Genomic DNA, 27082 nt, shown 5'->3' with positions numbered 1-27082 from the left:
CCCTCTCTCTCTCTCTCTCTCTCTCTCTAGTGGGGCAGAGCTCTGAGGAGGTAAGGCTCCAGGACACATTGGTGGGATCATCTTCCCAGGGAAGTCAGGTTGGCTTCATGTTAGCATCTGGAACCTGGTGGCTAAAAAAAAAAAGTGTTAAAATATATTGCAGAAAAAATTGTTGATTAATCATGAACCTAAAGGCAAGAATAATGCAGATGTAGATTTGGGGTCTCTGTTTTGGAAAAAGCTAGTAGGTCTATTCCAAGGGGCCCATGACTTTACTAGTTTTTGCCTGAGCCTGACATATGCAGGTGGACTCAAGTTATTGTCTGGGGAGAAGGTGTCATAGTTAGAAAAAGGACTAGAAAGCTGGATCAGGGAAGAGAGTAGCTCCCAAATATGGGGAAAGTATATAAATATTGTTAACTGTAAACCCCACCAGTTTGATCTGGGGCCCATATTCAGCACAGGAGCCTATGTAACCTTTGCATCCCTATAGGTCTGAGCTCACATTCTGTAGTCACAACTAGCAACATTCCAGGCTGCACTAATTTCAAGACTCATCTTCCTCGGGTGGAAGGTAGAGTATGTTGTCCAGCCTCTCTTTGGATAATGGAACTGTCTCTACCATTGTTGATCCTCAGCGAGGGCAAGGTCCTATGGGAGTCCCCAAAGGGGTCCATTATGTTTTTCCTTATGGAGATATGACCAGTGACAGTGGCAAGAGGGATCTGTTAGAGGTCTAGGCCCATCGTGTCTGTGTGGGAATCCCAGGACTCCCTGACTAGGGCCCCAGGTGATGGGGTGGCCTGGTTGTGGCTAAAGAGTCATCATTAAAGTCTGCCAGTCTCTTGCCCTTATTCACTTTAAGAATGATGGGTTGTAGAAAATATATTCACATATTAAATATGTGATATGTGAATATATTTGGTATACATCAGATATATATATCAAAGAGAAAAGTAATAGAATAAAAAGAACTTCTCTAGTTCTACTAACTCCATATATTTTTTCTTTTATCTTCATAGCTGATTTTAAATAAAATATAACCATTAATACTGTAACTTTTGATATATAAAAATACCTTCAGAAGTGCCCTAATGCTGATTTGACTGGGAGAGTAAAGGTGTTTCTGTTGTGTTTGTTTGTTTGTTTGTTTGTTTTTATCAGAGCTCTGGTTTATGGTGAAGCATGGGAGGGGTTGAACCTAGGACTTTAGGGCCTCAGACATGAAAGTCCTTTTATATAACCATTATGCTATTTCCCACCCCCCTCCCGTGTTTCTGTGTCTTTTCTCCAGTATTCTGTGGGACACTGGCATTGGAGGCCTAAGTCAACAGTTCCTACTATTTGCTTATGAGTAAAGATACTCGGTATAACATTAAAAATAAATGTCTTTAATATAGTAGCCCATGAGTGCCTATTATTTATCTTAAATTTAATAATAGCTTTGATTTATGAGGCAACCTTGGTTTACAAGTCTATGTGTGTTTTTAAATTAAATTAATTTAATACTTTATTTTATTTTTTACACCAGAGCATTGCTCAGCTCTAGCTTGTGGTGGTGAGGGATATTGAACCTGAGACTTTGGAGCCTTAGGCAAGGGAGTCTGTTTGTATAACTATTATGCTATCTGCCTCCACCCCTTTAAATTTTGTTATGAGAGACACAGAGGTATCACAGCACCAGCATACCAACATCTCCTTGGGTGCAGTGGGGGCTGGACTTTATCCTGTGTTTCAAAGGACCACACTCTCCACTTGAGCAATTTTGTCAGTCCTGTGAAAAATCTATGTTAGTACTTCTGTTTACCTGTTAGTGGTGGTCATGAATATCTCACTATTTTGAAGGCGGACTAGATGCACCTTCTCCTGTCCCAAAATACTTCTCCCGCTAGTGCCCTCCATTGCTTTTCTGGCCTCTGCCTAGATTTAACATTTATCACTCTATTTAACTTCCAAGCAAGATTTGTACCCAGCCAAGATTGAAGGGGGTCTCTTCCTTCAGCTTCTTTTTTCAATCTGCTAGTCAAAACTAACTGAACCCATCTTGTAAACTATGGTGTCTAATTCAATTGTTCTGATTCTCTTGCCTGGAACATTCAAAATGTCTTCTCCTTCCATGTATTGTTGCAGAGCCAGTTTGCTGAAGGCCTGATTTTATCCTGATATTTGTCTTTTCATTAGCTCTACTTTTAATGGAATCAATCCTTACTTTTTTTTTTGCCTTCCTTGACTGATTCCAATTAAATCCATATGGCATCCCCATCCTACTGCCAACAGCACAGTCATTAGACTCTACTTAAACAGAAGTTCATATGATTCTGTTGACTTTCATTCTGCTTCTGTTCTACTGGTCAGCCTTGTTCAATATTTCAACCAAGAAAAATCAGACTGTTCTAAGAAAGGCTATGTGAAGGAGGTAACACTGCTCATCAACACAACGAAAATACCTGTCATCATCATCCTATATTTCTCTCTACCTCTCTATCCCCTTCTCCCCTCTTAGTTTCTCTCTGTCCTATTCAATAAAATGAAAAAAAAAAAAAAAAGGATGCTAAGGGCAGTGGAAATGTGATGCCAGCACAGAGCCCCATCAATAACCCCAAGGACAAAGAGAGGTAAGAGATAGATAGATGATAGATAGATAGATAGATAGATAGATAGATAGATGATAGATAGAAAGGGAGAGAGTTGTGTTGTTCTAAAGTAGTATACAAGTTTTAGCACATCTGAATATCACAAACACGCTTGAAAACAGCACTGTGGAGAGAAGAAGAAACAGCTCTGCAGTCAGACATGTATTTAAGGATCGGGTCTATCACCTACTCACTTTATGACCCCAGGAAAGTTATTTTGGGAGCTACAGAAGGATAATTACCACATCCTCTCAGTACAGTGCCATGTAGACAACTAAATATTATTACATTGGTACTGAGAGAGATAGCTCGCCTGGTGACTGTTTTGCCATTCTCTCAACTCAGCTCCATGGGAAGTGCTAGAGCAGTGGAGGAAGCCAACATGTTGTGGTGTCTAACCCTCTATCTGTCTCTCTTCATCTCTCTTTCTGAGTGAAAAAGTGACACTCAGGATGGTGAAGTTATGCATGCATGAGACACTGATTCTGTATTTCATATATGGGATTCTGAAAACAGACTGTGAAAAATAAATCACAACCCTACACTTTCAGTTTTTACTTAAGTGAATGTAAACACATTATTTGAGCTCTCTAAATTTTCTTTATTAATGTTAAAATGTAAGGATCTAGGGAGTCCAGAACAGCATAAGGATCCTGGTTTGAGTCCCCAGCTCCTTACCTGTAGGGGAATTTCTTCAGAAGCAGTGAAGCAGGTCTGCAGGTGTCTATCTTTCTCTCCCCCTATCTTCCCCTCCTCTCTCCATCTCTCTCTGTCCTATCCAACACTGACAACAACAATAATAACTGCAACGATAATAACTACAATAATAAAACAAGGACAACAAAAAGGGAATAAATATTTTTTTAAAATGTAAGGATCTAATGAAATAATGCACACCAGAAGGACAGAATGTTGAAGCATATCTAGCTTTCAATAAATACAAAACACTTGTACCTCATAATAAATAACAAAGTGAAAAGATGGACACTGTGTTCCTAGCAGAGATGATATGCAGTAAACTGGTAATGAATGATGCTTATTAGTCAGAATCATAATCGCCATCATTTTTCTTGTGATTCAAACCCTCAAATCATGCCTTTTGACAGATGAAAAATAGATATTTGACATAGCATTAAGTTCAGAAAAGTAGAGTTCTAATGACTGATTAAGGACAATTCATTTTCTTTCAGTTGTATCCTAGCTTTAAATCAGGAAAGACTGCATTCTGAAGTAAGTATGTGTGATAGAACATAAAATAGACAAAAACTTCTTAGATAATCTGTTGGAGACTAGAGAACATTTGTTTCCTTGTGATGTCTTTTCTGGCAGGTGGGTCCCCTGCCATCTTTCAGGTTGAAAAAGTAGCTAAAGAGCTATGAGAAATGGCTGGAGAGCTAACTGGAAATTTGACAGGGTAATATGATGAGTTGGAAACTTGTGCTGGGCATGTAAGACGGGTCACTTGGGAGAGTGCTTGGTTTGTCATTTATTTACTTGTCCCTAGTTTGAGCCTAGTCCTTGCTGCATTGGGTGAAGTTTTGGTGCTGGACTGTCTTTCCTTTTTTCCCTTTCTGTTTCTCATTGTATCTGAAAAAAAATGACACCTTGATGATAAGGAAGGAAGGAAGGAAGGAAGGAAGTGTTGGTATGCTTCTGGATTCTGCTTGTGAAGCCTACTGCTTTTATCATCACATTGGGTTTGCTTGTGTTGCTTGCTATGTGTTCTGTTTGCAAGTCCACTGTTGGCTGGGCACCCCCTGCCTCAGGGTCTGGTTTGGTCTCCCCCCCTCCCCCCGCGCCTCTGGGACATTTAGTTTAGTCCTCACTGGTTTGCGCTCTTTCCTTCTCCCGGCTGCCTATGGTACATACTTCCTTGGTGGCTGACTCTTCTGAGGAGGAGAGAGATACAAGACAGAATTGTGTTGTGATTAGTTTGTTGGACTGCATCTTGAATAAAGATTGAACTGCGTTCTCAGCTCAGCCATGAGTCTCTGGTCCTGTGTCTCCCGCCTGTGAAGCCAGCCCAGCAAAAACAACAAGGAAGGAAGGAAAGAAGGGAAGGAGGAAGGGAGGGAGGAAGGAAAATATGGAAGATAATGAAGGGGGAGAGAGAAAGGAATAAGTGCAGGTCATTGGACAATACTGCATGATAATAACGACTATTTTCCCCAAGTGCCTAGAGTGTTCCAAAGGTTGAAATAATTTATTTCTATCCCTATAGTTTTATTGTTTTACTGTAACTCTTTATTGCTATAGCTCATCTGGCATCTTCTGTTTCCTTTTTTCCATTGTTATTGTATACAAGGACCTGGCTTCAAGACCCCTGGTCTCCACTTGCAGTGAGGAAGCTTCATGAGCTCATTGTTGTACTTCTTTCTCTCTCTCTCTCTCTCTCTCTCCTTCTCTCCATCTATCAAAAACAAAATAAAGGAAAAAAAAAACCCTGCCAGGAACAGTAAAGATATTCAGATACTAAGACTCAGTAATAACCCTTGTGGTAAAGAAAAAAATAGTGTTCTCAAGATTTGTGTGTTCAAACTTTTTCATTTATGTGGAATATCGTTGCTGGGATGTATGAAAGGAAGTGAATGTTGAATGTTTAAAGAAGGTACTAAGCTTCTTTTTTTTCTGTACCCTTGGTACTCTCACCGGCAATATTTATGAAAACCAGTTTCTATATATTCTCATCATTTAAGAAAATTAAATATTCTAATTGGTATTTCAGACAGTTTGTTTTGGTCTTAATTTGCATTTCTCTAATGAATTGAACATCTCTTCAAGTGCTTTGTCATTTAAGTATAATTTGTAGTGAGTTGTTTCTTTTACCAGTTTTCCTTTTCTTTTATTTATTTATTGGATAGATAGAAATTGAGAGGGAAGGGGGAGATAGAGATGGGGAGAGAAACAGAGAGACACCTGCAACTTCTTTTCACCAAAGCTTATTTCAACATGGTGGAAGTCAGGATCAAATCTGAACCTCACCCATGGCAAATCAGCATACTACCCAAGTGAGCTATTTTGCTGTTCCTACAGAATATACTGTATATATTTATATATAATTTATTTATTATTTTTATTTTTAAATTATTTAATAATGACTGATAGGACCATAGGATAAGACGGGGTACAGTTCCACACAATTCCCACCATCAGAGTTTTTTTTTTAAATTTTTTATTTAAGAAAGGATTAGTGAACAAAAACATAAGGTAGGAGGGATACAACTCCACACAATTCCCACCGCCCAATCCCCATAACCCACCCCCTCCCATGGTAGCTTTCCCATTCTCTAGCCCTCTGGGAGCATGGACCCAGGGTCATTGAGGGTTGCAGAAGGTAGAAGGTCTGGCTTCTGTAATTGCTTCCCCGCTGAACAACCATCAGAGTTTTTATCTCATCCCCTCAATTGGAGGCTTTCCTATTTTTTATTCCTCTGGGAGCATGAGCCCAGGATCATTATGGAATGCAGAAGGTGGAAGGTCTGGCTTCTGTAATTGCTTCTCCACTGAACATGGGCATTGGTAGGTGAATCCACACTCCCAGCCTATTTCTGTCATTCCCTGGTGGGGCAGGACTCTGGAGAGGTGGGGTTCTAGGACACATTATTGAGGTCACCTGTTCAAGGAAGTCAGATTTGCATGATGGTATCATCCGCAACTTGGTGGCTGAAAAAGCATTAACATATCAAACAGAATAAATTGTTTAATAATCAGGAATCTAAAGGTAAGAATATAGCAGATGCATTTGGGGTCTCTATTTTGTAAAAAGCTAGTAGGTCTATTTTAGGTATATTCCAAAGGGTCCATGACTTTAATAATTTGTGCTTGAGCCCTATAGCTAACGTGCAGTATTGTCTGGGGAGATGGTGTCCGAGTTGAAAACAGGACTAATGGAAAAAATTTATAAATATCATTAACTGTATCAATTTTATCTGATGCCTTTATTCAGCACAGGATCCTGTTTAACCTCTACATATCTGTAGTTCTGAGCTCATATTCCATGTTCACTGCTGGGAACACTCTAGGCTGCGTTCATTTCAGGACTCGTCTTCCTCAAGTGGCAGAGTATGTTGACCCAACCTCCTTTTGGAGAATGACTCGGTCCCTACCATTGTTGATCTCTAATTGCTGATAATGAGAGAGATACAGAGAAAAAGATACAGAGAGAGACCAGAACACTGCTCAGCTCTGGTTTATTGTGGAATGGGGAATGAATTTGCGATTTTGGAGACTCAGGCATGAGAATCTTTTTGAATAAACACTATCCTGTCAGAAATTTACATTTTATTAAATTATTTAATTATTTACTTATTTGAGAGAGAAAATTAATTCTGGCACGTATGATACTAGAGATTGAACTTGGGACCTCTTGCTTGATAGTCTGATGATTCTTCTTCTGTCTCATCTCCCAGATTGTAAAAGACATACCTCTTTGGGTGCTAGTGATATATTTTGGACCAGAAGTGCAGAGATACATTCTGAATTATTTTCTTCCCTGTACAACACACATCTTTTTTAAAAAATTTAAATTTATCTTCCCTTTTTAAATTTATTAATATTTATTTATTATTGGATAGAGACAGAGAAATTGAGAGGGGAGGGGAGATAGAGAGAGAAAGAGACAGAGATACCTGCAGCACTGCTTCATCACTTGTGAAGTTTTTCTGCAGGTGGGGACCAAGGACTTGAACCTGCTCTCTTGTGCACTGTAATATGTGTGCTTAACTAGGTGAGCCACTGCCTGGCCCCCTACAGCACACACCATAAGGGTGGGCATTGTGTTACTTCTCAGTGTTCTCTCTCAAACCTCTGGAACCGAGCCTGCTGACAATTGAGCAAGCATTCTAAATTCTTATTTTCAGTAGAACAGACATATACATCCATTACAAAAAGGAAGATAAGATATGACTGAAAGCAAGTATAGATTAATGAAGGACATACTGGTAGGATAAGAAGGAAAAATGTTTCCAAACAAAATTAAAATGTGAATAAAATTCTTCAGATAGAGGACAACTTACATGGAGAAAAGTGAGTACAGATGGCTGCCTGCTTATCTGAGATTGACAAAAGCAATCAGGAGTCAAATGAAGAAGTTAATAATCATGGATTAAAAATATACACCAAACAGTGGTGCATCTTGCTCAGTGCGCCCACATTATAGTACACAAGGACCAGGCTTGAAAGCCTCTGGTCCCCCACCTGTAGGGGGAAGTTTTGTAACTGGGAAAGCAGTGCTGCAGGTGTCTTTCTTTTCCCCCTCTTTATCTCATCCTTCCTTCTCAATTTCTCCCTCTCTCTATCCAGTAAGTAAATAAATAAAATATTGTAAATATTTATAAAAATTTAAAACAAAGTGTATTAAAAAAAAACCAGTTGGGAGTTGGTGCACTGAGTTAAGCAGACATAGTACAGAGTGCAAGGATCTTGGTTGGAGCCCCCAGCTCCCCACCTGCAGGGGGGGTCTCTTCACAAGCAGTGAAGCAGGTCTTCGGGTGTCTTTTTCTCCCCTTCTCTAGCCTCCCTTGCCCTCTCAAATTCTCTCTGTCCTATCCACTAAAACAGGAAAAAAAAATGGCCACAAGGAGTAGTGGATTTGTAGTGCAGGTGCCCAGTCCCAGTGGTAACTATGGAGGCAAATATATCAAGGCAAATGCTAACTAAGTAAGATAGAACATCTGCATTAGCTTCAAATGCAAGAGACTTGAAAGCTAAAACAGATGAGAGTTTTCATTTCCTAGTCTTTGGTCTACTCTCATCCTATCATGTAGATATAATCCATGTTTCAATGTTTTCGCTTTTTCAGATAGAGAGTGAGAGGCTGATTTGTGAAGCATCTCCTCTGCAAAGTGCTCTTAATGTGGTAGCAGCAGGTCCTAAGGTCCTTCATATGACAAAGTATGTTCTGACCCCCTCAGCAACTTCTATATATATAGCAAACTGCTAAGGTTTGTGATTCCTGCTTGACTGTGTTTCTCACATAACAGTCCTGTGTTGCCTTTCCACCTTTTCTAAGTATTTATGTAGTCTGCTAATCACTTCATCCAAGACATTGCTCTTATTATATGCCTCTTGGTAACACAACTTCCAAGACTACTACATTATTAGGAAAAAATTTCCCTGCCTTGTTATTTAGCTGAGAGTTTAGGTGAATATAAAAAACTTAGTTCAAGTGGCTATTCTCAAATTGCTTTAAAATGCTACCCTGAAAGACCTCTTGTGTAGTGGTATGATTGAAAAACATAATGGCATCTGATTTGTTTCCTTTCTGTCTTCACTGCCATTTTCCTCTGACAGCTTGTCGAATATCCTCTTTGCCTCATCTATTTGAACTATCCCTTTCTTCCCTCAGTAGTGGCAGAAGATGACTCCTTTCGTTATGGATTGGAAGAGGAGGGAAAATCTTGTGGGTTAGTCTCCATCTGTTTTCTCAGTTCTCAGAATGAAAAACATCTGGGCCAAGGTAAGAGTTGTTCATTTCTGAGGGTCAGTGTATCCATATCACTGATGAGTCACAGCAGTACGTGAGCTCTTATCATTCATATCTCACTGTATCCATCCATATCTCCCAATATGCAAATTGAAATACAGCTTCATTCAATCATAGAATTTCTGACAGCTATCAGAGGACCTTTCTATTTTTATTTCTTTTCTTTCTCAGGAAAGCAAGCAGCTACAGTTCTGGTCCACTAAAGTTGTTGGAAATAACTTCTAGAGAGAGGGTCAGTGATAATGCACCTGGTTGAGAGCACATGTTACAAAGTGCAAGGACGTGGGTTCAAGCCCCCAGTCCCCACCTGCAGGAAGAAAGCTTTGTGAGTGGTGAAGTAGTGCTGCAGGTGTCTTTCTGTCTCTCTCCTTCCCTATCTTCCCCCTTCCTCTTGATTTCTGCCTGTCTCTACTCAATAAATCAATCAGTAAATAACAATAACAATAAATTAACAAAAAAAAAGGGGAAGGAAAAAAGAGAAAATAACTTCTAGACTACAATTTGTGGTCTAGATTATCAAAATCCATACTGAGTTTCTCATTGGCCATGAAAGAACTGTGTGTATCAGGCTGGCCCTCCCATTAGGAATGATCATATACTGTGACCCTACTCAGGGATTCCCAGGATTCCCACAAAGACATGATGACCTAGACCTCTAACAGATCCCTCTCTCCACTGTCACTAGTCATCTCCATCAGGAACAACATAATGAGCTTTGTGGGCTCCTACAGGACCTTGCCCTCAATGTGGATCAACAATGGTAGAACTGTTCCATTCTCTGAAGGAAGGTTGGGCCAAAATCCTCTACCACTCCAGGAAGATGGGTCCGGCAATGGGTGCAACTTAAAATGTTCCTAGCTGTGACCATAGAATGTGAGCTCAGACCTATAGGGATGCAGAAGTTACACATGCTCCTGCACAGAATATAGGACCCCGAGCAAATTGATGGGGTTTACAGTTAACAATATTTATATACTTTGGGAGTATCCCATATTTGGGAGCTATTCTCTTTCCAGATACAGCTTTATAGTCCTATTTCTAAGTCTGACGTCATCATCTCCCCACACAACACTTTTGGTCCACTTACCTGCATGTTAGCTGTTGGGAACAGGCAAAAATTAGTACAGGCATAGGCCCCTTGGAAAATTTGTGAACAATTGTTTTCAGATGTTGGCACCAAAAATCTAAGGACCACGCACTGGGAGAGAAGGGTAACACTGGAGGGAAGTCTCATTACCACCCTGGCTTTCTGTCTGGGTCTCTTACCAGCCCGAAATGCAGTAGCATGTGGGTCTCACTTAGCTGAGGAGAAAATCATCAGATTTCTGAGATGCTGATGGGCTAGAAGATGCAGGAGAGAAGGAATGGAAGGGAAATTTCAGAAAAAAAGCTTCATTAGGTTGTTTAAAGGTCCTTTCTAACCAAATAATTAGATGTTTATCTAAGAGGCAATAGTCATTAGGCCTAGAAGGCTGTGAATTAAATGAAAATTTTGGAAATTTTACATGGCTGAGGTATATTAAAACTCAGAACAGAATGCATGCTTACATTGAACATTCAGCTGAAATCCAGGCATTGAATTTTTAGGAATAGTGTTTACCGGACCGGACCCTAACATCAAAATTGGTTTAGTCGTAGCTTAACAAAAACTAAAAACAAGTTCAATCAGGTTGACCCACAAATGTATTTATTAAAATGCAATATTATTTAGCTGCTAATTTTAAAAATAAACCAGTAACAATAATCTATTACTAAATAAATTAAATCATTCCGGAACAAGATTCAGTACATCTTCAAGGAAGATAATAGTATCTAGACACCAGTCAGCATAAAGACCACAGTGTTCATTATACAATAACAATCATTTCTAGATGTGCAGAGTGCAGGAAAATATGATGATAATTAAGTGAAAACATAGTCACCATAGAAAGGATTATCAAATACATCTAGAGGAAAGCAAAGAATCACCTAACAAGGGACTTCTCAGAAGACTATAGCTTATTTCTCAACAGAAACCCTTAATCCTTAATGCAGGGATTAATTGGCAGGGCATATCAAATTTTTGAATGGAAAAAACTTCCAACCAAGAAATTTTCATAGTTTTGTAATCTAAGCTTACTTCAAAAAACATTTTTTTTTTCATTTCTAGTAAATGGTGGGGTAAGCAATTTTAAAATATAGGGTATAGTTGCACATTGCACCACTACCAAGGTTCTGTGTTCTTACCCTACCACCTCCCCCAAATAACCAATTATCTTCATAGCTCACACAAGTCTTAGAAAGTTTTTTTTTTTTGCAAGTTCATGTATTTCAGTTCTTTCGATACAGATATGAGTGAAACCACCTAGTAGTTGTCTTTTATCTCTTTACTTATTTTGCTAAGCATAGTTATCTTTAGTTCCATCAATTTTGTCTTAAAGAACACAGTACTGAGTTTTTTTTATTTCAGAGTAGTAGTCCATTGATTATATATCCTCTGACTTCTTTAACCAGTCATCTGCAAATGGGCATTTTTAGCTGCTTCCATTCTTTGACTATTATGAATAATGTAGTATGGACATATTTTATTAAATTTTTAAATTTATTTATTTATTTATAAAAAGGAAACAATGACAAAACCATAGGATAAGAGGGGTATAACGACACACAATTCCCACCACCAGAACTCTGTATCCTTTCCCCTCCCCTGATAGCTTTCCTATTCTTTATCCCTCTGGGAGTATGGACCCAAGGTCATTGTGGATGCAGAAGGTGTAAGGTCTGGCTTCTGTAATTGCTTTCTTGCTGAATATGGGCGTTGGCAGGTCTATCCATACTCCCAGCCTACCTCTCTCTTTCCCTAGTGGTGTGGGGTTCTGGGAAAGCTGAGCTCCAGGACACATTCACGGGGTTGTCTGTCCAGGGAAGTCTGGTCGGCATCATGCTAGCATCTGGAACCTGGTGGCTAAAAAGAGAGTTAATGTACAAAGCCTAACAAATTGTTGAACAATCATGAACCTAAAGGCTGGAATAGTGCAGATGAAGAGTTGGGGGGGTATGCTAGTAAGCAAATTTTAGTTATATTCCAAAGGGCCTGTGGCTATACTAGATTTTTTTTTTCCCTGAGCCTGAAATCTGAAATGCAGGTGGATCCAATTTTTTCATCTGGGGAGGTGATGTTATGGCTGGAAAAAGGACCAGAAAGCTGGATGAGGAAAGAGAGTAACTCCCAAATATGGGAAATGTATATAAATACTGTTAACTGGAAAACCCATCGATTTGATGTGATCTGGGGCCCATATTCAGCTTAGGAACCTATGTGACTTCTGCATCCCTGTAGATCTGAGCTCACATTCTGTGGTCATGAGTAGGAAAGTTCCAAGCTTCCCCAATATTAGGACCCATCATCCTCAGGTGGATCATAGAGTATGTTGTCCAGCCTCCCTTTGGAGGATGGAACATTCTCTACCATTGTTGATCCAAGTTGAGGGCAAGTTCCTATGGGGGCCCACAAAAGGGTTTATTTTGTTGTTCCTGATAAGATGACTCTCATAAAGTTTAGACCATGGAGAACAGAAGAAACCGGTGGAACAGCTATATACAAATAATGTCAAAGGACATAAATTATGGTGATGTTGTATATGATACAGCAAATTAACCCAACTGCCAAAATAATGTGATTATAACAATAATTATCTATTGCCTTCTTAAATCCTAAGACAGCAGGAACCTCCCACTTCCTCAATAGAGCCTATATTTAGTCCTGGAACCTCTAGAGTGTGCTCACTTTTCTGTATGCTTTTCTCAAACCATACCAAATGATATTGTATCCACTGATCCCACGAGTACCACCTCAGCATGCTTCACTTCAGACTGTGTCCTGAGATGCCAGGCATGGAATGTTAACCTTTCAGCCTCATTACTCAGGTGACACTTTTCCTTTCATAGTACTCTTTAATTCCATTCCAGTTGGTTCACCTCCTAACAAAGTCCCAAAACCTATATATAGACCCAGTCCCATGAAATGGAGCATATGTTAATATATATGCATAAAATAGGGCAAAATATATACCTGAAAGCAAAAGTACGCAGTAGTCTGCAGCGAGTCAGTATAAAGTTCATAATGAAATAGTGTCTACTTAGATTTAGATACCCTCCTCACCTACTTTATTACACTTTCCTCACTCACTCCAAAGTTAACCTTATCAAAGCAAGGACTGCAAAAGCTGAATAAGAACCAGAAACTGGCATACTTTAATGATGACTCTTTAGTCACTATCAGGCCACTCCATCAACAGGGGCCCTATTCTGAGAGTACTGAGATTCCCAAACAGACATGATAGGCCTAGAGCTTGAATTTTATTTAATTTTACTCAATATTACATGAATATAATTATTTCCTTAAAATTAAAAACAAAAGACTCAGAATGGTAAAGAAAAAGAAGATAAGAATGTCATAAGAGCTATTATCAATATTGTAAAGGTCTACAGAATACAATGTACATACTGAGAGAAGAAACAAGGAACCCAAAGAAGAGAGTGGCAGCTGAAAATATCAAATTAACAAAAAACTCAAGTGGATTAAAAGGCACCATATTTCTACATTTCAAAAGTAGTATATGGCACTAGAAGGAGATTTAACATTCCATACATTGCAGAAATAAAGACACAAATGAACTGAAAGACAAAAAATAGGAACTATCTGTAATTAAACACTGAGGAAAATAGGCTAGTAGCATGAACAGAACCGTAATCATCTATATGACAATGTCAAGTGGTCTTAACATTGTGTAAAAACAGTGCCAGAAGGACAGATTGGAGAAATTTGGGGGAATATTTTTAAGATAAAATATAAATGAAAAATTTAATGAAAGCTACAAAGTTTCTTGGTAAAGAAGCTTAGCTAGTTCTACGTTAAAAAACAAAAATGTCATTACATCTAGGGGAAAAACATTACATCTAGGAAAAGAATTATAATCAAATTGCTGAAACAAAAGATAATGAAAAAACTTAAAAGCAACAAGAGGAGAAAATGACATATCACAAGGAAAATAGTTTTGACTAACTTATGTTATATTCTCTTCTGAAGCAATGCAAAACAAACAACAAAAAAGCCAAGTACATCTTTAAAGTATTTCTGAGAGGGAGAATATATATTTGTTTTATACACTTCTTGTATATATACATATAACGTCTAGTATAGTAGATATAGGTATGTTAAAAGAAATGTCGTAGACTATATTATTGCCATTTAAATTTCAGAGTGTTATAGATTAAACACAAGTTAATGGAGATACAGTGAGTACTAGAAAAACACATGGATGATACAAACTATGATAGAAAAGAAAAAGTACTGGACCTATTGGGAATACCTTGTGAGGGAGGCTGGGCCAAGTGGGTGTGATTACCTGACTGATGTCATGAACATGTGGCAGACATATAGAACAGGAAGTAAATTCACAAGTGATTGTGGGTATGAGAGATTACTTAAACAAGTGTCTGGTGGAAGTTCACTTTTGACCTTCACATCATGTCCTGTGTTTGGCTTCTGGGGCCAGCACAGGTTGTAGCTGAAAGCTGGTGATCATGCTTTTGCCTCATGGCTGGATAGCTTCCTCTCAATTTTCCATCGTGGTTTTTATGTGCCTAATAAATCTGCCACTTTTATAAACCCCAACACAAGCGCTTCGGTAGTTTTTTACTTTTATCTATAGGATAAATAGAAGATTTAAGAGAATGAGAGGTAGACTGTTAATCCTATCAACAGTAAATGGGCCGGGTACTAGAGTTACTAATCTAATGCAACAATTGTTCAGTGGATATCATAGTATTTCTGGTGATTTTAAATTCATGTCCATGGAGTCATAAGAAGATAACATATAAGATGTGTGCAAGAAATAGGATCTCATTTTTATTTTGTTAGCAATTTTTTGCTTGTCCTAAATGAGTATTTAAAAAGGAAGACTGATGTAAAATTGTGCCAATTATCAGTATATTATTTATCTGTTCCCCAAATAGATTTTGAATCTCTCCACTGAAGCAATTTTCAAATTGAAAATATGTAATTACTACTTTCAAACTTGTCCCTTCCAGATTGTGTTTTGAGCTCTCTCTCTACAGAGAGACTCAGGCTATTCCTCAGGGGTGGGTGACAGATCTAAGCTTGGCCAGGTTTGAGGTAAGGAGGCAGAGCCTAGCCACAAGAGCTAGGGACTAAGCCAGGATCACGAGTTGAGAGGTGGCCTGAGGAAACTCACTCAACATTAGAGTTCCTACTTCAGTAGGATTTTCAAAGCAACAGCATTTAAGAATCTGTGCCACCAATTCTAGAAATAAGTATAGACCAGGATGTGGCTCACTCAGTGGAGACACATTGCCAAGAGGGAAGAAACATGATGAAATCCCTGATCATCCTTGCAGGCAGGGATGAGGCTTCACAAGTGGTGGAGCAATGCTGTAGGCATGTCTCTTCTCTCTTTCCCTCCATATTCTCATTCTCTCTCTCTCTCTCTTACCTTCACCAAAAAAGGAAGAAAGAAACAATTACTGCCAGGAATTATGGAGTACAGGTGCCAATCCCCAGTGATAAAAATAATTTTTTTAAATTAATAAATAAATAGGGAGTTGGGCAGTAGCACAGTGGGGTGGTTAAGCACACATGGCTCAAAGCTCAAGGACCTGCATAAGAATTCCAGTTCAAGCTCATGGCTCCCCACCTGTAGGGGAGTCACTTCACAGGTGGTGAAGTAGGTCTGCAGGTGTCTATCTCCCCCCTTCCCCTCCTCTCTCATTTCTCTCTGTCCTATCTAACAGTGATGACATCAGTAACAACAACAATAATAACTACAACAACAATAAAAAAACAACAAGGGCAACAAAAGGGAATAAATAAATCAATATAAAAAATAAAAATAAATTAGAATTTTGAGAATTCACATCAAGTCTTGAATCACAAAAGCCATTCACTTTACTTATGTCTCTTGCTTTTTAATGAAATGTTGATCATCGTTTAGTTCTCCAAATTTTATGTGTTTGCATGTTTTCATGTGCCTATGCTGTTGTATTTCCTCTCTTGCCACCTTGCAAAATATTTATGTCTTTGCCTACTGTTGGTGCACATTTTTAGATATGTTACTCAGGTTTTAAGCCAACCAGAACACCTGTGTTGGTGACGACTTGAGACAGGCACCATTATTCTGGGTATAGGGAGAAAGTAGCAGTAAAGGTCATCTTAGATTTCAAGGGATCAGAGGACATATATGTGTGAATAAAGCAAAAATGATAGCATGACAGGCTGGAGTGGTGTGGACAAGTGTGCGAGAGGAAGTGTTGGCACTAAGATAAAATACTTCCTTCAGATCACTGGAGTCACCCCAGGAAACCCTGGGGGATTCCTTAATTGTCAACATGATGACTTTCTTCACTGTGGAGTTGCTCTGAGAATCCTCTACACTGATCCTTAATCCTCTTTCCTCTTTAGGAACCCATGGCTCAGAGTCATGGCATGAATGACTTTGATTGTTTGTCCCCAGATTATTGCCTTGCCCATAGAACTCCTCTTTGACATCTTCAGGTCACTCTGCTGTGTCCTCTCTGTGTTGTAATGCTCCACAGATCAACGGATCTGTACATTGACCTCTGCATAGTATTTTTAAAATGTATATATATATATATATATACATATATACATATATATATATTTTGCCTCCGGAGTTATTGCTGGGACTCGGTTCCAGCACTGCGAACCCACTGTTCCTGGAGGCTATTTTCCCCCCATTTTTGTTGCCCTTATTGCTCTTGTTGTTGTTGTTATTGTTATTGTTGTTACTGATGCCGTTGCTATTGGATAAAACAGAGAGAAATGGAGAGAGGAAGGGAAGACAGAGAGGGGGAGAGAAAGATAGATACCTCCAGACTTGTTTCACCACCTGTGAAGTGACCCCCGTGTAGGTGGGGAGCCGGGGGCTCGAACTGGGATCCTTATGCCAGTCCTTGCACTTTGCACCACCTGCACTTAACCCGCTGCATTACTGCCCGACCCCCATGGTATTATTTTTTAACACATGCAGTAAACAATCACAACCACACACATTCGAGAGACTGAAACACTTATTGAATTCTTGCTAGTCAGGTTAAATATGACTACAAACTCAATCACAAGGTTTAATTCCATTTGTTATGGACGGATATATTTCTCCATCTCTAAGGATCCAGGCATTTCCAGGTACTCAGACCTCTAGAGAAGAGCCTTTACATGTAGAAAGCCCCAGTCTAGTCCTCCTCAGCCAACTGTGGCCTCAGGATTCACAGCTGATTCTGGGAACACTGGGCAAAGCATCCAGACAGCATGAGTATTCTACAAACAAGGGTTTTACAGGCTGCCAGCAGCAATTTGTACCCTGTCGTCATCTAGGTGGCCTAGATTCCATTCATTCATGTGTGAATGCACCCAAAGCAATGCTCCTTGTACTTGCAAAGCTCACTCAGAGATTAGGAGAGCAGCATCCCCTTCAAACAGCTAGGCTCATCTCTTGTGACAGAGGCATATAACGCTCCATTCTAAAAGTCCAAAGTCATTTGCTTTCCCTAAAGTTGATCTGTCAGGACTTCCTCCCTGTTGCATTTTAACTACCTACTTCATTTTGAAACCGTTCTGGATGCGATCCTCTTTATTGATGTAGAGAAATGTTGTCTGCAGTTAGGGCCCCATTAGCAGTTCAGCAGGGAATTGTCTGCATTCTAGCAGTACGAGAGAAGAGAGCTCAAATGCAAGTGCCCATTATATCTGCTCCTTTGGTTGGCAATTTCAAGCCATCTGGCTATAGACTGGTTTGGTTTTATGAGAGAAAAGCAAGAGCAGGAGATATGAGGGAGGGAGGAAATGAGGACAGAGCTCACTATAGAATAGCAGTCTTTACTCCGAATACTTGAAGAGACTTTTTCTTATATTTATTACACAAGTGTATATCAGGACACTTTTCCTTATAATAATATTTTCAAGAAAAATACTTATGGCAGGGGATATAATGGTATAATGGTAGTATACCAGACCTTCATGCCTGAAACCCCAGAAGTCCCAGGTTCAATCCCCAGCATCATCATAAACCAGAACAGAATAGTGTTCTGGTGTCCTCTCTTTTCCTCTCTGGGTATCTCATTACAATGAATAAATATAAACTGGGCAGTGGTGTACTTGGTTGAACACACATGTTACCCTGTGCAAGGAACCAGGTTCAAGCCAGAAGTCCCCACCTCTAGTGAGGGAAGCTTTGCAACCTTTAAAGCAATACTACAGGTATCTTTTTTTCTCTCTCCCTCTCTATCCACCCCCAATTCCATCTCTATTTTTCTCTGCCTTACCAAATAAAAATAAATAAATAAAAATAAAATGATTCATTAAAAATCTTATTATAGAATGTTCTAATACGTATAAAAGCAAAGAGATGAGCAATAATAAAACCCCCTGTGGCTCTTCCTATCACCCAGTTAAGTAAATATCAAGATTTCCCCCACACAATTTGTTATGTTTGACAGTGAAATATTTTAATTTGTTATGTTAGTTTGTTATGTTTGACAGTGAAATGTTTTAATTTAAACATCATTCCACTCACACACACTTGAGCACTGTTGCTGAAAATATTGACTTATAAACCCTAATATCAATGTACCCAATACAATTCCAAGTATTATTTGGACATCATGTAGGACTCAGTTCATACTTCAAGGGTTTAAAAAAAAAATCTTTGTTTATTTATTGGATAGAGAAAGCCAGAAATTTAGACTGCCAGGCTGGTGTAGTGGCTCTACCTGTGGGCTCTGAGAAAGCCAGAAATTGAGATGAATGGGGAGACGGAGAGGGAGAGAAATCAAGAGACACCTGGAGCACTGCTTCACCACTTGTGAAGCTTTCCCCATGCAGGAAAGCTGGGGCCTTGAACCAGTGTCCTTGCTGAAGGCGCTGTGTAACACCCATATAAATGCCTGTTGAATATCAGTGCTTCTCCAGCAGAACCTCTGTCTGCCTGTTTTTCCATGGCTTTGAATTTCTGAAGAAATTTTCTTGCTTCTTTAAAAACTTTTTTGGTGTGATGCCATTTCCCTTTTTCTAGTATCCACATTTTCTACATTTCATATATTGCATCTTATCAGGTATTGTTTCTTCTACTTTTTAATAGCTAAAGTTATTCTGTACAAAACTACTTTCCTTAATCACTAAGAGCTCTTTGATTTCCCAGAAAGACTACTGCACAGGAAAGAAAATAAACGCTGAACTCTTTCCCTCTAATTGCAGAGGGAAAATTTCCCTCAATTTGCAGAAAGGGTGGTGCTCTCGTTATCCTGAATGCTGTTAATTCTCCCTTCTTCCTCTCACCCCCCCACTTACTCTCTTTCTCCTTATTAAATTTAACTACATGCACCCATATATACTCAGTGCATTTTAATCAGATAGAGCAGTTGCCCATAGCTAATCACACTCCCTACCATTGGGGAAAGGAGGTTCCTTGCAAGTTGACAACTGTGAGTTTTGATATCAGGAATAGGGTCATAGGGTATCTTGTGATCTCTTTGTACAAAGTCTCCCTCTGCACATAATGTTTTCAACAGTCATTCCTTTCTGAAGCTTTGCTTCCATTAATTGAAGAATGGCACTGCGAAAATCCCATAAAGACTCTTTGATGGCTGTTAACTGCCAGGTCATCATCACATTTTCTAGAAGCTTCTATTGTTGAGAGCTTGGAAACTCCTGGTGCTTATAGAACACCATTACAACTAAAGTCCAGCTCTGTTTGCTGAGCTCATGGCATGCGCCTGGGTCTGGTGGATCCTGCAGTTTCTCTTACTCCCTGAGGTGAGTCTCCACTGCTGTTATTTATACCCCATGAAAACTTTCTGTCTCTGCTACTTGGGACTTCTACCCTGCTGAAAGTGCATCATGCTCTTGCATCTTCCCTAGTGTTTATTGCCATCAGTCCCCAAACTTCCTTCCAGCCACACAGTCTGTGCTGACTTGCAGTTTAGGGCTTTCTGGAATGTTTCCAGATCTGTCTTCACGAAGGCCCCAGGGATTAGATTTTCTATTCTATTTCAGATTTTATTCTATGAGGGATTATTATAGGAGAACTGGCCCTAGGGGGCCTGAAGGCTAGTTCTCCTGGGGTTCTTAGTCTCTTAGTGCAAACTTTATTTCACAGAACTGAGGAAGATAGCATGCAGTAACTGATGTAAAAGTGCAAATAGTATGTGCATAGACACACGAGAGCCATGGAGAAAACTCCCCCTCTCTGGGTTCTATTCCACACTTTTTTCAGTCCTAGCCTCACTTGGATTCAGCTTTTCCTTCATGTGTTGAGGTTATCTGCCTTTTCTATTGGAATTTTAAAAAGTTTTTACAGGTATGGCTACCTTTCTAAAGCTCCTCCCATAGTGAATCACCTTTCCTGGTGCCCTCTTAGAATTCTTTCAACTGTCCTTTAGTGCTCTCTTAAAACTCTTCATTTCTCTTCAGGGAAACAGGTGGCAAAAGGAAAAAAAGACAAAACAGAAAAAAAAATAATAGAAAATGGGAGCTACTATTTACCCTAATCCAGCTTTCTAGCCCTATCTTCAACTTTGACACTATCTTCCCAGACAATATATATATATATTTATTCATAAAAAGGAAACGTTGACAAAACCATAGGATAAGAGAGGTGCAACTCCACACAGATCCCACCATCAGAATTCTGTACCTCATCCCCTCCCTTGATAGCTTTCCTATTCTTTATCCCTCTGGGAGTATGGACCCAAGGTCATTATGAGGTTCAGAAGGTGGAAGGTCTGGCTTTTGCTCTGAACACAGGTGTTGACAGGTCGATCCATACCCCCAGCCTGTCTCTCTCTTTCTCTAGTTGGGTGGGGCTTTGGGAAGCGGGGCTCCAGGACACATTGTTGGAGTTGTCTGTCCAGGGAAGTCTGGTTGGCATCATGGTAGCATCTGGACCTGGTGGCTGAAAAAAAAGTTAACATATAAAGCCAAACAAATTGTTGACTAATCGTGAACCTAAAGGCTGGAATAGTGCAGATGAAAAGTTGGGGGCTCTCTATTTTGTAGATAGCTGCCAGTCTTTTGCCCTTATTCAACTTTTGCAGTCCTTACTTTGATAAAGTTAGCTTTGGAGTGAGTGAGGTTAAGTGTAATAGGAAGCAGGTGAGGAGCGTATCTAAGTCTAAGTAGACACTATTTCATTAGGAACTTGATACTGATTCGCTGCAGACTATTGTGCACTTTTGCTTTCAGGTATATATTTTGCCCTAATTTATGAATACTTGTGAACATAAGCTCTATATCACATGACCTGGACTGTATCTGGATTTTATGACTTTGTTAGGAAGTGAACCACCTGGAATGGAATTAGAGAATACTATGAAAGGAAAGGTGTCACCTGAATAATGAAGCTGAAGGGTTGACATTCCACGCCTGACGTCTCTGGACACAGTCTGAAGTGAAGCATGCTGAGGTGGTACTCGTTGTGTTGATTAGGTTGGGATCAACAGATGCAATATCATTTGGTATGAATTGAGAGAAGCATGCAGGAAAGTGAGTGCACTCTAGAGGTTCCAGGACTGGGGGAAATATAGGCTCTATTGAGGAAGTGGGAGGTTCCTGCTGTGTTAGGGTTTAAGAAGGCAATAGATAGTTATTGCTATAATCATATTATTTGGCAATTGGGTTAACTTTAAACAATCCCTTTGTTAGGATTTTCTGTATCATATACAACATCACCATAATTTATGTCCTTTGACATTATTTGTATATAGCTGTACCACCGGTTTCTTCTGTTCTCCCTGGTCTAAGCTTTTAAGAGAGTCAGCATATCAAAGACTCAGCCTATGGGCCCAGAGGATATTTTTAGTTCACCTGCATATTAGCTATCAAACTCAAACAGAAGTTACTAAAGTTATGGGCCCCTAGGAACATGGAGTGCTTAGCTTCTCTCTACCCTAAGATTCCCTATTCTCATCTGCTCTTTTGGTTTCTGTATATTAATCATTCTGTCTTGCTTTATATTTTACCACCTTTCAGTCACCAAGTCGCAGATGGTACCACAATTCTATCCTGACTTCCCTGAGAAGGCATCCTCACCATTGTGCCCCAGGATCTCACCTTTCCAGAGCTCTACCCCACTAGGGAAAGTTAGAAACAGGCTGGGGGTATAGATCTACCTGCCAGTGCCCATGTCCAGTCCAGTGGAGAAGCAATTACAGAAGCCAGAACTCCCACCTTCTGCACTCTAAAAAGAATTTTGGGAGAGATGAGGGGGCAGGTGGTGGTGCAGTGGATAGAATGCTCATAATATGAACACAAGGACTCACACAAGGATCCTGGTTTGAACCCCCGGTTCCCCATCTGTGGGGGAGGTGGGTCACTTCACAAGTATAGAAGCAAGTCTTCAGGTGTCTGTCTTTCCTCCTTTCTACCTTCAGCATGATCATCAGCCTTTTGGTGGCATGGACTGTTGGATCATTATCTCAAACGTGTCTCTGTTTTTAACTTTTTAAATTGTTTTTTATTATCTTTATTTACTTGTTGGATAAAGACAACCAGCAATTGATAGAAAGGGAGTAAGGGAGTGATGGAGAGAGAGAGAGAGAGAGATTGACCTGCAACACTGTTTTACTATTTGCAAAGCTTCCCCCCAGCAGGTGAGGACTGGGGATTTGAATCTGGTCCTTGCGCATTGCAATGTATACTCAACCAGGTGCTCCACCACCAGGCCTCTGTCTTTGTTTTTGAAAATTCAAACCAAGGGTTGATCTGTTGAGTTTGCAGTAGGAATTGGGAGAAATACAGAAACAATGCAAATCCCCTTGATTCCACTACCCAATAGTGTTGTCAGTTAGAATCAGCCTATGACGAGAGAGGAAATGAACATAAATGAGTCTTTTCATGGAGATACTTGCAGGCCTGTTCGAGTGGAGAAGGCAAAACAATGTAAATGGCAGAAAGGAGGTCAAAGTGACTTTAGGTGGGTCATCATCCCTCAGAGTTGTCTTAAAGAAGGGAAGCCTTAATTTTTTTTCTCTGGCACAATGCATTTTTACCTCTGTACTAAGAATAAATCAGTTGTTGCTTTAAACGTTTCTAGTTCACCTCTGGCAGCAGGCCACAAAGAGAGAAAAGGACTATTGTCCTATCCTAACAGCACACCTGCAGAGCTGCCCTTCAGAATGTCCCAGAGCAAATCCTGCACTAAAAAAAGGCTTATAGAACCAGCTCTTGGCAGTCTGAATTACAAAGGCAGGGTGCAAAGCTTGTGTTAGAACTATGGAAACAGGTATGCTAAAAAAAAAAAATGAAAAACAGGCAAGTAAAAAATACACTCTATAGCTCAAATTCGACTAAGAATTAATTCTGTTACCTTATTTTTTAACTTGAGAAATCAATGCCAGCTCTCAGTATACCAATGGAATATGCATACACTTAATAATAATAATAAATATAATAGTGCACTAAAAAAGCACTAGCAGTCAGCATTTTCCAAATCTGTGTTCTAAGAGTACACACACTTCTTGTTCTAAATCTGTTCTTGGAAGAAACATAGCTACAGAAAGTAGTTACATGCACCATTTGTACTTCTGAGCACCAAGTAAGAGGGACTTAAGTAAGGTTCTTTTAGCAACTCATCTTATAGACTGTTGGTTACAGAATAGTTTGATGCTGTTTGGGATGTTACTAGTTATACTAGAACCTTACACTTGGGTTTCTGCTTTTGAGGACACATGGGTGTTGATAAATAATTACAACAGAATGTGGCAAGTACAGTGGGCATGGGAGGGATGATATTAAAAGAGTAAGTGAAGTGTACAAAGAATCATTTTATTGTTATTTTTTGATATTTCTCATTTAACATTATTGTTAAAGGAGAAACTAAGGGATATTCACATTCTCTTTTTATTTTATTTTATTTTTTATTTTTTCTGTTTTTGTATGCCTCCAGGGTTATTGCTGGGGCTCGTTACCTGCACTACGAATCCACTGTTCCTGGAGGCCATTTTTCTCCTTTTGTTGCTCTTGTTGTCTATCATTGTTGTGGTTATTATTGTTGTTATTGTTGTCGTTGTTGGATAGGACAGAGAGAAATGGAGAGAGGAGGGGAAGACAGAGAGGGGGAGAGAAAGATAGACTCCTACAGACCTGCTTCACTGCTTGTGAAGCGACCCCCCTGCAGGTGGGGAACCAGGGTCTCAAACCGGGATCCCTTGCACTTTGCGCCATGTGCACTTAACCCTCTGCGCTACCGCCCGGTCCCCACATTTTCAAGAGTTTATTTTTAAATTAAATTGATTTTTAATGTGACTGTGAAATGAACTCAGGGACATTGCTAATGGCCTCTCCTGCCCAATTCCCCTCCTGTTCCTCATCTTCCCCATCACCTTTCTACTTATCCTCCTTCTCCTCTTCGATTGGAGAGAGAGAGAGAGAGAGAGATAGAGAATGAGATAGAGAGAGAGAGATGTAGTAATTTGTCTAAAGGCAGGGGTAGGGAGAGCAAGACTATGGAGAAAATAAGTCAGCATATAAGGTTAAGGTTGGGGGATTGATTTATTAGGATTTAGTTGAGTGAGATTAGGAGTGGACAGATAAGGGAGGGAGATTTGACTGCCAGCATGATGGATACCAAGTAAGGTAGAGGAGGGGTTTTCTGGGTAAGGAAAGATATTTAGAGAAATTGAGAGGTGATATTCCATCAACCACAACACCCAACCCAACACAGTCTCCCTCCCTCCACACACCAGTGCCAGGTGGTATGCTTATAAACAGGAAGAGAGTTGGGGTTGGGGGGAGAGAGTGCCAGCACAGTAAATTAGGTTAACTTTAAAGTCCTCTATAATTCTGTGATCAGCCAATTCTTATTTCATGTTGTTTCATACAGGTAGGCATTCCTGAACTGATTTATGAGCCTTGAAGAGGTTCTTGGGAAATGTAATTTTGGATTCATTAGTCCAGTTCATTAGTTCATCAGTCTAGTTAAAATGTCATGGGCAGGGGACAGGCAGTGGGGCACCCAGTTAATCATACATAGTACTTCAGAAAGGATGCTTCACAAATGGTGAAGCAGGTCTGCAGGTGTCTGTCTTTCTCTCATCTTCTCTATTATCCCTCCTCTCTTAATTTCTCTCTGTCCTATCAAATAAAATAGAAAAAAATGGGGGGAGGGGTGGACACTGGGAGCTGTGGGTTTGTAGTACAGGCACCAAGCCCAAGCAATAACCTAACAGGTGAAAGGAAAGGAAAAGGGAAAGGAAAGGAAAAAGGAAAAGGAGGGGAAGAAAAGGAAAGGGAAGGAGTAGAGAGGAGAGGAGAGGAAAAGGAAAAGGAAAAGGGAAGGGAAGGGAAAGAAAGGAAAGTAAAAGAAAGGAAAGGAAAGGAAAGGAATGAGAAGGAAAGGAAAGGAATGAAAAGGAAAGGAAAAGAAAGGAAAGAATAAAGTCATGGACTGGAGAGATTTCACACCCGAAGCTCTGATGTCCCAGGTTCAAATCCCAGCACCACCATAGATGTTTATCTCTTGTATACGTATTTCTCTCTGTAGCCCTATTAATAAATGTTGTAAAAAGCCATTATTAGTTATTAATGTTATGCCACAGTAAGAGAGATAAAAGAGACAGAGAAATTAGTGATAACACAGCATTGCCCCATCACCTGTGGCTCTCCGGCTGCTGCTGTCCATTCTACTCTAGACCTGGGACTCCGTAAGACATGTGCTGTTTACAGAATCACCTTCTGACCACTTTGCATAACCAATTTCTTAGAAAAAAAATGGTACCTTTATTCATAGTTTGAGAAATTTATCATTTCCCATACTGCTATAGTATGAAAACTTGCTTAAGCAAGAGCTACCCAATTGAGCAGTTTTCACCTTGAAAATATCTGGCCAGGTAGTGGCACATCCATTTGAGTGCACACTTTACCAAAACATCAAGAGTCCATCCCACTTCCAGAATACAAAGAAACAGACTAGATAGAGTTCTACTGCCCTGTGAGAGATCCATTTATTTGTGTCTTCATATGTTCACTTTGATTCCTTATTTACTGCCATCTGTTCTTTTTGTTTGTTTGTTTTTTTCCCCTCCAAGCTAAAGATGGAGTACAGAAAAGGCACTTAGTTTTTGGGAAAAGAAACAGTGTAGTGATTTAAGAGACTGGGGAGGTTCCTTCCTCAGCTGTGTGTCTCAATGGGCAACTTTTCTATCTTTATTCTTAATTGCCCCCCCCCCCAGATTACAAATTCACCAGCCTTTAGATGTAGCTAAAAGTCACTTTGAAGAATCAAAGTCATTTTGTCTTTGTGTACACTGGTCATTTGTGCTAAAGTCTAGACTGCCTGGTCAAACAGAGTATCCTCAGCTTTCCTCTGGAAACATGGGGCAAGGTGTGGCTGTTTGTTATGTCACAGAGCTTACTGAGGTATATAACTAGAATCTGGCAGCCATAGAAATACATTGAGGGTATCTATAGGAAAGGGTCCTATTTCAGAATAATCTTAGCACTGTCTATGCAAAAGATGGTTTAGAAGACTGAATAGAATCTCACATTTCAACAGAAGCAAAAAAAAAAAAAGTGGTATCAACGAACAAGAAAAGCAGCAGTGATTTATTTATTTATTTATTTATTTATTTATTTATTTATATTGCATCCAGGGTATTGCTAAGGTCCGGTGCCAGTACTATGAATCCACTGCTCCCAGCAGCCACTTTTTCCCTTTATTTTTTCTTTTTTAAATTCTTTTTTTTTTCTCTTTTATGTTTTTATATTACATAATTACATTTCGACAGGGGTTTGAATCCACACCATTCCCACCACTGGAGTTCTGATTCTTCACTCTCCTCACTGTAATCCACCACGGTTCCCCTAAAGTTGTAGACATGGGTCAACGATCTTCTCTACAACTATCTGTCCACACTTATACATAGTTGCCCCTTCTTTTCCTGATTCAATCTTCTC

At 39.6% G+C, this 27082-nt stretch overlaps 1 protein-coding gene across 2 annotated transcripts in view; it reads left to right on the top strand.

Moving 5' to 3' along the window:
• The window catches only part of GABRG3 (gamma-aminobutyric acid type A receptor subunit gamma3), a 671194-nt gene that overhangs the window by 216308 nt on the left and 427804 nt on the right, over positions 1-27082 (top strand). The window lies entirely within an intron of this gene.

Source organism: Erinaceus europaeus, chromosome 20 (assembly GCF_950295315.1).
Source record: "Erinaceus europaeus chromosome 20, mEriEur2.1, whole genome shotgun sequence".
Lineage (NCBI taxonomy): Eukaryota > Metazoa > Chordata > Mammalia > Eulipotyphla > Erinaceidae > Erinaceus > Erinaceus europaeus.
Note: the sequence above shows the minus strand (reverse complement) of the source record. Positions and strands in the feature narration are given on the sequence as shown.